General features: G+C 49.7%; 1 long non-coding RNA gene across 1 annotated transcript; it reads right to left on the bottom strand.

The window, feature by feature from the left end:
* Window positions 1-738: 738 nt before the first annotated feature.
* LOC135315072 (uncharacterized) lies at window positions 739-10,417 on the bottom strand. The gene is made up of 5 exons (XR_010374526.1): window positions 10,117-10,417; window positions 9,583-9,701; window positions 5,422-5,532; window positions 1,861-1,972; window positions 739-1,696 (listed from the first exon to the last, which is right to left on the bottom strand). It is a non-coding gene; the product is annotated as an uncharacterized LOC135315072 (long non-coding RNA).
* Window positions 10,418-11,716: the final 1,299 nt, after the last annotated feature.

Raw genomic sequence — 11,716 nt, 5'->3', positions numbered from 1 at the left:
GTTAAATCCTGTTTGCCTTACTCAAGCATGGAGCCCCATTGACTCGAGCGGCACCAACGGCTGTGGGAGGGCGACCGGCTTTGACACCGGGACCTATCCCCAGTTTTGCAGGATGCAGAGAGCCCCGAGCGACCCGCAGGCATCGCTCCAGGGTCTGGATGGGGCCTGCAGGTACAGCAGCAAGACCCACCACAACAAGGGGCTGAACCCCTGCCAGCCCACGTTAGTCACCATCAAGGACAGGCTTTGCTGGCACAGCCTTCTGCAGGCAGTGGGTCACGGCCTGTCCTCTGCTATGCAGGGACTGCAGCTGATTGCACGGGGCTGGCACAGCTACCCCCTGCCGCTTCACCCAGGCACATCCATCTGAGGCTTCACCTTGGGGCTGCGTCTCGCTTGCTGGTAGCAGCAGTGGCCACATCAGGGACGTCAGCAGGAATGGTGGAGATGTGCGTCTTCATGCGCACATTGATGGTTAATGCAATGGAGGTGGTAATGGATGATATTGTCCATTACGATATTGTAACAAACCTCTTCATTGCCAAGAAAATGCAAGTAGAATTATTTGTCATGCGCTGAAAAACTGAAGTGTCCATCATCTTCTACAGGGCTTCTCTGCACGACAACCCTTTTGTTCTCTGCCCCAGTTGCCACATGCCTGTCCCTGCAAGCTGGGGATGGCCAGCAGCATCGCCACAGAGGGTGACTGCACTCACACACAGATGCACAAGGGCCCTGTCCCAACTTCAAGTGTGAATAAAACACATATATATATATGTTTTATTTTATATATATTTAAAAATACATGTAAAATATATATATATATACAGCCCCCCAAGAAATTCTGTTCTGTGCTGTTGCATTGCTCCACACTGTCTCCCTGCTTCACGCTACCTCCATTACATTATACTGCTGTGGCACAGCCCTCTGAAGACAAAAATCCAAAGAAAGATTTTTAGGGACCTGTAAAGCTCTGGGAGGGATAGATCCCACTGTCCCCAAGGCACAAGACACCCCTGTTTGCAAGGGCTGGTATTCCCTTCTTGATCAATCATGCAATAGCAAGCAGAGGAGAGCAGCTGCCGTTTGACCACAAATCTCCAAGTTCACACCAAGAAACAAGCACAGGGTGGCAAGGATGTGGCGGTCCATCCCAAAACACCCATGGCATGGAAGGGGGAGTTGCCTGCGCCAGGAGAAGAGGCGTATCTCCACCTACCAAGGCAGGAACAGCAGTGGTACCGAGTCACCCTGCAGGCCTTCCTCAGTCCATGCATCGTCCTCCTCTTCCGGTCCTCTTCCTCCCCACCAGCGCTGCCGCAACAAAACACGCTGATCCAAGAGGGCATGTGGCGAGCTTTGCCCAGTGTGACCCTCACAGATGGCTTGCAAAGGAAGCGCTCGCAGAGGAAAGCCAAGTGGCCCACAGTGCAGTTTAGCCAGGAGCGCTCGGGTCCAGAGACATTCCTCCCTTGATTAGGAAGGTTGAGCAGGAGCCAGGGGCGGGTCAGCGATCTCCTTCCTGCGGCTGCCGCCGTTCCCGCCACAACTTGAATCACACCTCTCGGAGACACTCTCGGGTCGGGCACAGGAAGTTCACGGCTGCAGACGCGCCGGCAGGGAAGGGGGAAGAGCACAGGGATGCAGGAGAAGTTCACCAGGGTTCAGCCAGGGCCAGGTCCAGAAGAAAAGAGGTCTGATAAAAAGGAGAGAGGAATTGCAGTGGACATGATCCCCAGGGACTCCTCATCTCTTCTCCAGCTGGTGCAAGGTGCTGGGCACGTTAAGAATGAAGAGACAGGCTCACAGCTTACAGTGACTTGGGAAAAATAAAGGTACAGACCTACTGCTACACCTCACCTTGATGAAAACGAAAGTCTCCAGGTAGGAGCATCTCATCTCTTTGGGTACCTCATTGCAAACCACTCCACTGAACTTGGACGGGTTTTCTGCAACGCGTGCACTCTGCACTCTGCAATACAGGAAAGACTAAACGGTGTCTCCAGGAAGCCAGTGTCAAGCCATACCATTTTTATCCCAAAAGCCAAGAAGAAGATTGCACTTCCTGGCAAGGAGAAAAAAACAAGGCAGCAGAATGAAAAAAACAAGGGAAGCGTTACTCAAATTATCTCCACAGAGAGTGGAGGGATGGGAGTCCAGCAAACAAAGAGACTGGATGACCAGATGGGACAGATCAAGCTGACCACAAAGCCTCTGTCCAACATTTTTTGACAACTGCCAGAGCCATATGTTCATGAGGATTGTGGAATAACAGGGAAGGGCGTGGGGACTCGGAGAGAGCCCGACCACCCTCGGCGCTGGGTGGCTGCAGGGTGTGAGCCGTGAGCCAGGGCACCTTTAGTGTGCGACCCAGATCGCAGCCCCGCGCTCTGCAAAGGGAAAGAACCTGGTAGATCACTCAGCTCACCTCGTTGCCGGGCTCTGACCAGCCCTTCTCGTGCTTTTCCCGGTGTTTGGACCATCACTAATGAGCCATGTTCTGGGGGGAATTCTTAGGTCATTTATTTTGCATCATGTCTGCTAGGAGAGGTAGCAGGACTATGGCTAATTAGGAAAGCAGACAGATAGCACCAAACAAAGACAAGGACAGAGGGACCGTGTCTGTGCTCACGAAGGATGGGAGCGAGCCTTTCTGCCAGCTGCCCCGTGAACGTGAGCATTCATGAAGGCCAGAAGTGGCACATCCCAAATGGCCCGTCATGCCCTTTGTGCAACGTCTCCATAAAAAACCCCACACTTTCCTCATTTATTTTGTCAGCTGCTCTTTTGATTATTTAGCGCATTCCAAGGAGTGCGAGGAAACACGACAGATGACGTTCTGCAAAAGGCAACAGTTTTCAGGAGTGACAAGTAATGGTGGGTACCCCACTAGAGATGAGCAGAGATGCTCAGCCCTGCCCTGGAAATGTGCGGTTTGTCACCCACTAATGAGTGGTCCCTTTGGGGGACTCTGCTACACATGGCAAATTCAAGGCCCTCCTCAGCAGGACACAGCACCAACCAGGCACAACTGCAGGCAGAACTTTTCACCCCTTAAAAATTGAATGGAGAGAATTTAGCCCCCTAGTATTATTTCATTTTCACCCTGACATGACTGATTTGACCAAGGGACCATTTCACACTGTGAGCTTCCAAACCGGCCCTGGGCTTTGACAGAGCTTTGGAGTCCTCCTGCGACCAGAATAACACGTGTTTCTAAAAGCATAGCTCCTTCCCACATAGGTTTGCTTTCCCTTGCTCTCTCACACACATACATGGAGCATGTGATGGAAAAACTGTTTTCCATGAGGAGACAGGCTAAAAGGCAGTTGAACATCACTTCTCTTGTTTTACGAACTGTAAGCAGACACAAAAGGGTCACTCATGGAAGCCAGGACTAAAGCAGAGTTTATAAAGCACATATTCTTTTTGCAGCAGGGAGAAAAAAGAGAGCAGCAAGTCAAGCACATAAGTGTCATCTTCTCCAAGGCCAAAATGCTTCATGAACAACAGTGATGATCACAGTCTCACTTGTCCCACTTATCTCTCCCCCATGAAAAACCGTTGCTGTCACCAAACAGACATTCTGCGATGGGGTCCCTGGTACCCACAGCGTCGCCCGGGCAGGGCACACGTCACGGCAGGGCCTCTTCATGTGGAGGAGCATCACACTCAGAGCAACAGGATGCCCCAAGGTGTCCACCAGCAATGATTTCCCAGTTCCTGACCATGTTGACAGCTGGAAATTACCTGCGTGTTGTTAAACCCTCCTTGCCCCCTTGACAGCAGGGTGCAGGTCTCTCCTCTGACATTGGGTTATTGGACACATCACCATTGCATGGGGAACCATAGATATGGCTTCTGACAAGCAAACCTGAACCAGAGCTGCTCACACTCCCAGCCAGCACAGAAGTAGGAAGCTGCATGAGTGGAATGCAGAATCCAAATTAGCATCCACTGCCTCCTGGCAGAGTTTGCTCCCCTGGGTTCAGACCCACCGTTACTTCCAGCAAAAGAAGTAAGAGAGATGCCAAAAAGCACCATCCATGAGCAGAGGTGTGCTCCTGTCTGCCTGCAAAACACCCAGTGGACACCCTCAAGCTACCCCACGGCAGCTCCCAAGACCCCCCCAGCACCTCATCCCCCACGACCTCAAAGCCCCACACAAATCCCACACCACTCCCTGGCTCCCTGCATGACCCAAATTTTTCTCATACCTCCAAGACACCAAATTTCACCTCCATCAGCAGATTCAGCCTGTGCTCTGTGCCTTGCTGTATCTCTCCAAAACTGCCCGGAGCAGAAAACATGGCAGATTATTTCTCATCCTAAGGGCGTGTGAGTTTTGTGGGGTAGTGCTGCCTGAATTTATATCCTACAGGCTGCTGTTAGCCTATGGTGGCCCAAGAGCTCAGCAAATGCACATGGACCGAGCCCCCACTGCTCAGCAGCCTCCCGGTGCCACACAGTGCAGAAGAAAAGGGGAAAACCAGGAGTATTTGTGTTGTGATTCCACCACCCAGACGCTCCAAGGGAATCAGGGGCAGCAAACCAGCCCAAAAACCAACAGGAAGGGTGTTTCCCGTCACCAAGGAGCATTCCCCTTCGCTGGAGCAGCATATCTGCTCCACGCAGTGGCCATCACGCCGCTGGGCCAGGCAGCTGAAACGGCCCCACGTAGGGAGCCCATCCCTCCGCTCCAGCCGGTGGTGCAGGGAAGGGGCTGCCTGTTCTTCCCCGTCCTCCCCTGGCTTGCCGGAGGCAGCGATACTTCCCGGGCAGATGGGACCAGGCAACCAGGTTAGCAAACGCCATGCGAGCCCGCTCCCCGCTGGCTAATGTAAACAGGGCTGTCGGGCGCAGCAAGTGCTGCCAGGCTTTGATCAAAGGCAGCTGCGCCGCCGGCCTCACCGCACGGCCATCGTCCTCTTCCCCCTGCCCTGTCCCATCGCAGGGGCCCAGAGCGGGCTCGTCCTTCTGCCGGGAGGGGAAGGAAGCTTCCGCAGCTTTGCACCTCGCACCAGCAAGTTTTGGGACGTGGAAGAAATAATTTGAATTATGCCAGGAGCTGCGTAGCAGTAGCTGGGGAATAAATCGCTCCCTGCTTTTGCTCCTGAGGCAGTTCCCAAGTTAAAAATGGTGCCTTAGGTTAGGGACTTTTGCGGGGGTGATCACAAAAGTAGCTTACTAAAGGGTTTTCTCCACCAGTAACGCTTCAGAGCTGGGGTAGGATGTTCTCATCTGCCGAGCAGCTCACAGCTGACCCCCTTCCCCCCAGTGAAATGATCCAGGTTAACAAAATAGTGATCGGGGGAGCGAAGAGATTTTTACAGGTCTGGATCACCCGAGGGATGTGGTTCACAACCCAGCCCGCGGACAGTTTCCTTGCCCAGCGAGGGTCGGGGGGACATTGCATCTCACCTTACATCCCGCCCAGCTGCTTCTCACCTGGACCACGCTGCTCAGTGTCCCTCGGAGCCTGCACGGGTGGGACTGATCCTGGCACAACACGCAGCTCCTGGGATATGAGTGCTGCAGGAAGGAAGGGAATGCAGTTACAGCTGTAGGGACATCCTCCATCTATGTGTTAACAAGAAATCTTACAAACAGTCATTTTTCACAGTAGGTTTTCCAGGATTCTCATTTTTTCCTCCCTACAACCCTATTAAGACATTTTTACTCCACTATTTTTTTCTATTCCTTACTTAAACTATTTGGCTTTCACCTGTTAGAAGGCAACCGTAGCCTTAGGAGAGACAGAGTGAATAATTCAGCTTTTTTTGGTACAGATTTTATCTACGCTGTGCACTTCCTGCACGCTGGTAGGGAAAAAACCTGTCTGAGGCTGGAAAACACCAGCATTTTCTGCAGCAGCCTTTTTGAAAGTAGCAATAACTCAATGAAGTGGTTAGGAGTTTACAAGGGCTCGGAAAAAATTACCTCCTTTTAGTAAGTGTTAATTATATGACTAATTAAATAGAGAGGAGGTTGAAACACTCTCCTAGTCATAACCTGTGTGCTCCCAGCCCGGTCCTTGCGTGACAGAGAAAACAGGGAATGAATCCTGTTTGGCCTTCATGGCAGGAAGTGGCTACTAAACCAGCTCTAACTTCTAATTTATTTATCTGGGAAGCTGTAAGGAACTGTTTTAAAATTTACCAACATTTCTGCTACTTAAAAAAAACCCCACCAGCAGCCATTCAGTAAAAACACATTTGGAACAGCCCAAGTTTTAAGAAAGAGATATAAAAGGCCACTTTGTTTATGTTTTTCAGCAATGGTATGTTGGCTTCTTATTTTTTAAATGACGGCGAAGGAAAAAAACATTATGTTAAATCTCTTATCTTCACGCAAAGTGGTTGCAGCTATCATAAAACACACACATTGTGTCATTTCAAAACACAAACGGGCTCGTGGTCAAACATTCCCCAGATTACCTCCTCTTTTTTTTTTTTCTTTATAGTTCTGTAGGCATTAATAAAGTTTAGCATAGTCAAGTGAGGTGCTTTGTTCCTTTGGTCAGGTCTTAATCACATCCTTCTGGAGAAGCAGAAAGAAACCACAGGGTTGAGACTGGGCTGCAATATCTGCAAAGACCTCTCTGCTGTCCAGTGCTGTGGCACCAACCTGTCACTGCTCCCATGGACTTTTACCAGGGCAAAAATGGTGTCCAAAAGTGATGGAAATGGGGCTGCAATACAGAAATCTGGCGTCAACAGCAAGATGCCTAGTCCAGAGCCTCTGCTTGACTGTGAGCAGCTCATTTAACCTCCTCGTGCCTTGGGTCAGTAAAATAAGCCAATGAGTCTCCTTTTCCATGCAACACAACCAAATCCCAAATACTTCAGGCCAGACCTTCAGGAGGAAACAGGTTTTTGCATGGTACTGGGATGATCTGAGCTCGCCGGGCTGCCACAGTGGAGCTGGCGTGAAGGACAGACGCTTTCATCCACCGCCCTCTCCCTCCCCGCTGCCAAAATCCAGGCTCACACGGCTGGCTGGTTTCCATCCACCTGGGTAGGACCTGCCATTCGAGGGCAGGGCGTAAAACCCTGAGCCAACTCCAACTAGAGAGCATTAGCCAGCCCCAACACTGGGGAAGCCCAGCCAAAAATAAGCTCTAAATATAACAAAAACATGGAGGGTAGAAAGCAAACAGTGTCTGTTAAGGTGTGCTGTGCCTCGGTAGGTTACTGGGGAGCGGTGGCAGCACAGCTGCAGGCCACCTTGATCCATTGCATACGCTGTGAGTCAAGAATAAAGCACTGCTGGCACAGCTGAAAGGATGTTTTGGCAACGCTCAGCACTTCTGATGCTCCTGTGGCCATCAGGTACCTGCTGGCCACCTGAGCAAAGAGAGGGGTGCCCTATTTCCCTGGAGCATCCATTGCCTTTCCAACACATTTCAAAGAAGGTTATGTGCTCCAGAGTCCTCCTCTGTCCCAAACTTCCTCCCAGCGCTGCTGGAGACCTGTTTGACTCAGAGGTTTCTGTGGTCTCCACTGGTTTTTCTTCCCACATCCTGCCCTATTGCAGGATGACTCAAACAGTGACATCTGGTCAACCCGAAGAATCATACTGTCACAGCCTGAAACTACAGGTGGATTTCCCAGACCTCCCTCATGGAGATTTCCATCTTCCCCCTTTCCCTCTCCTTTACGTTGCTTTTAAAGGCTTGGTCGTTGCAGACAACCAAGAAGAGGCCATGGTGCAAGGATGTGACAGTGGTTATTGCTGGGAGGGGAAGTGTCGGAGGGGAAAGCTGCAATGCCAACAGGCAAGCCCTGATGCTCTCCCTGGGCAAATGCAGGTCATTTTTATTTGGCTGGATGAAACAGCCATAAAACACTCCAACCTGTGAGGAGGCAAGGGAGAGCCTTCCCCTCCTGTACAGCCACCCCTGGAGCTTCTTCACTCCGCATCTGCTCTTCTGCCTCAGTTATTTCCAAACAATGCAGTTAATGATGCTCCCAAATATGCAATTAACCAGGGAACGAACAGGAGGACTGACAGAAAAGTGGACATGGAAAAGGTACTAGATTTGTGAAAATGAGGAACTGGAGGAACAGAGATGCTCGGAGTATGTCCTGAGCGGTGGTACCTGGCCAGCACGCACGGCCAGCCACCCCACCAGCACATGCACAGCCAGCCTACCAATACCTCTGCAGCCTCTGCTGCCCCAGCGCCCCAGCGGAGCAACACGGCAGAAGCAGCCTGGGGTTGTTTTGATCTTAGGCATCGAGGACCCAAATCCATCAGAAAGCAGGTTTTGCTTTTGCAGTTGGTTTTAAACACAGCAGTCCCTTGCATCCTCAGGGCTGTGCTTTGCTTTGATAGCTGCGGAGAGCTTGAAGGTGTGTTACCACCACGGGAACACCTTACAGAGTCAAACAGAAGCTACCAAACCACAATTTACTTGGGGAGAGGTTTCCTCTTCCTGCAGCAACGGGAACCTAGAGGAGCTGAACCCCTCAGGCCTCTGCCCTCCGGCAGCCAGCTGGGATGCTGCCAGAGCCCATCAGCAGGAACCAGGAGGGAGGTCCCAGAGGCTGGAAAGCAGGTGTCCTCACCAGGCGGTTCACATGTACCTGCCCTAAATCCACACTGGTGGGAACGTAGGACACGGCAACACCCAGGAGGCACACGCTGAAGCCACCATTGCTTTGCAAAAGCCATATGTCCCTTCCCTCCACCCTTCCAGCGTGCAGCACAACATCCAACCTGCCACAAACCCTGCGAGCCACTCACCCGGGGCCAACTACCCTGGAGAGGTAGCCTGAGGGCAAAGGAGGTAAATGAACAATAGGCACCTGAATATTTGAAATATAAACGGTTAAAAGTAGCACACACACTAAAAACAAGGGCTTAAATATCAAAACAGCCCAAACGTGCAATTTCAGGGAAGTTTCTGAAAGCATTTATGACCGCTAGTGCCGTGATGGATTTAATGAGCTTGTACAACCAACATGCTGAAAACAGCCTTTGCCGGAGCGAGCCGGCCGTGAGTCACCCGCCCCGAGCGGGCACCAGCCCATGGACGCCGGCAAACAAACACCCGAAGCACAACACAAACACTGATAACACTTGCGCAAGGCAACAACCACAGGACCTTTCAGCAGCTATAACTAATCTATTTCCACTGTTACGCTGCATTACTTCAGAGACAAAGTGGGAAATTTTTTTCCCTGCTAATTAACATTTGTTCGCGCACAAAATGCAGAAGCCGGTGCCAACCGGACATACCTAGATAGAGCCTAATATTAGATTTCACAAAAGCATTCATCCTGTCTAAACAAACATCCTCCATACAATATTAACCTTAAAATCTTTGCCCAAACAGATGTTTGCACTGCGGGCACGTCTCGGCATCATTTCCCAGGATGAAGCGAACCCCCCACATCCACGACTGTCCTCACACTCCAGTTAACCCAGGCATTGACAGCAAAAACACGCTGTTATTTTAGGAAGCTTTGCCTAAAACTCGATTTCAAATTTAAAACCATATCAGTCATTATTTGCTTCTAGCACAGGTTTCGTATAAGGTTTCTTCCTCCGGCTTTATTGCAGTGCAAAGTTACTCACTTTTTGTTACAGCCAGAGACAAAGTCCTGCTTTTAACAGCTGAGAAATTTTGCTGGCAAATGATATACGATGTTGATTAGCCAATAATATGGTTCAGGTCTGGTCGAACAGGCAAGCGGCTGAAATGGGAAAGCAAGTTTTTTAACAATTTGTTATACACAGTAGCAAGAAAAACAGGAAGTAGGTGTTTATTAGCAGTTTCCAAATATACCAGCCAAAATAAAACTCCCCATGCAGTCTGAGGTATTCAAAATACAGCAACAACCAGAATTCCTCAGATTATAAGAGGGTAATTAATCACAAACAGTGTTCACAGACCAGTGATTTGGAAACTTCCTTTTTATTGAAGATCTGGATCAAGAGCAAACTTCAAAGCAAAACTAATTGATCTGAGATTCATTGCGTCTGGTCGATAAAGCAAAAAAATAAAATATCATTCTGACGAAGCCAGGTTTATGGTTTACATTCATTATGCCCTGACAGCCCATAAAGCACATTAAAAAGCCATTTTTCAACGAATGCTATAGCGCTGACCTATTTCAACATAAAAGCTATTCATACACAGGAGACGGTTGCTTCCTCATAATCAGTGTATTGCACCCAAAAGCCAGCCGTGTTATTCCAGGCTTGTTTCTCAGGAATGTGAGCATATCTTGGAGGCTGATTCATAAAAGGAAGAGAGCAGCTTACTTCTGGGCCAGGCTCACATGCTTTATTCAGAAGCAAAATTTCTGAATTTTCTTTGGATTCAGCCAACCTTTTAACTCTGCTAGCGCTGGAAGAGCAACTTGCAATGACCGGCTTGGTCACTAAATGAACTCTTTTTTTTTCCTCCTCCTTCTTTTCCTGAAATTGCCTGAAAATAATGGGTTTTACCAATTCTTTTTTGTAACAGTTATACACTGACCCCAGCCAGGGGACTGCCATTCACCAGCAGCCAGCATTCATTGCAACATTTGCGATATAACAGATGTAAATTGTCACCCAAGTCATCTGGGTTTTTTTTTCCTAGTCCTCCACTGGAGGATTCAACACGCCCCAACAATAAGCTCAAGAAAACACAGTTCACAGCCCCACTCTGAATCCAGAAGCCCTTCACTTTTAAAGATAGTTTCCCCACATCTGTTCTCCTGGCATGTCCCATGGATGCTCCTTGGTGCTGGGTGGGACCATCCTCTGGCCGGTCCCACATGGGAACCTGCTATCTGATATCGGGGCTGATACTGGGGGTGGTTGAGGTAGAGTAGGAGGCCCAGCCCACGGGGCAAGAAAAGCAGCTGGCTTTTTGCAGGGTTAATTTTCATGGCAGACTGAAATGGCCTGGATGGATACAGAGTTTGGTAGAAGCAGAGAATTATTTTCTTCTCTGTCACAAACTTCCAGGATGAATGCTAAAAGGTCACTCATGCTAAGCAGAGCGTTTCAATCTGTGCCTCTGCTTTGTTTTTCTGGGTAGCCTGAGATGTCACTGGCAAAAAGGTACTGGAGTGATACCCCCTTCAGCCCCAGACCCTGCTGGAGAGTTTTGCATCCCAGGATGTGTAAAACACCAGTTGGTCAGAGAAGAAAATCTCACTTCAGTTGCCCCTGTGCAGGAGGTGAGCCCTGACTCTTCCCTCCTGGGAGAGCTCTTGGGGGGGGAAAGTCTCCATCCTGCTGTGAAGGCAGAAGTCCCAGCTGGACCGTGGGACAGGGAGCGCTTGGATCACACCCCAAACCCTTCCAAAGCCAAGACTTCCCGCTTCAAACCCTGTCAAAACACAGGCGGTGCGTACGCATCCAATTTATTCTCAATAGGTTTTGCAGACTTTCATTTTGCTGTGCTGCTTTCCTGGAATCAAAGGCAAAAGTCTCTAAGCTGCCAGATCGCCAAAACCTCTGAAAAGATTTGATCCTAAATGCAGGCTGTGATTTTTTTTTTTCCTTTGCTTATTGTCCACTGATGTCTTCACCTGTGTCATCCGCTCTGAGCCAGGCAGCCCGTTGCTGCGAACAGGAAAGATCACTGCGAACAAAACCTTTTACAAGGGATTAAATTTCATCTAAAAGCATGTAATTCTACATAGCCAGAAGCAGTTTCTAATCTTCATATATAGGAACTTACAAGGCAAGGAATTCAAAGCCACCGGATTAA

Source organism: Phalacrocorax carbo, chromosome 9 (assembly GCF_963921805.1).
Source record: "Phalacrocorax carbo chromosome 9, bPhaCar2.1, whole genome shotgun sequence".
Lineage (NCBI taxonomy): Eukaryota > Metazoa > Chordata > Aves > Suliformes > Phalacrocoracidae > Phalacrocorax > Phalacrocorax carbo.
This window is presented reverse-complemented; position numbering and strand designations above follow the sequence as displayed.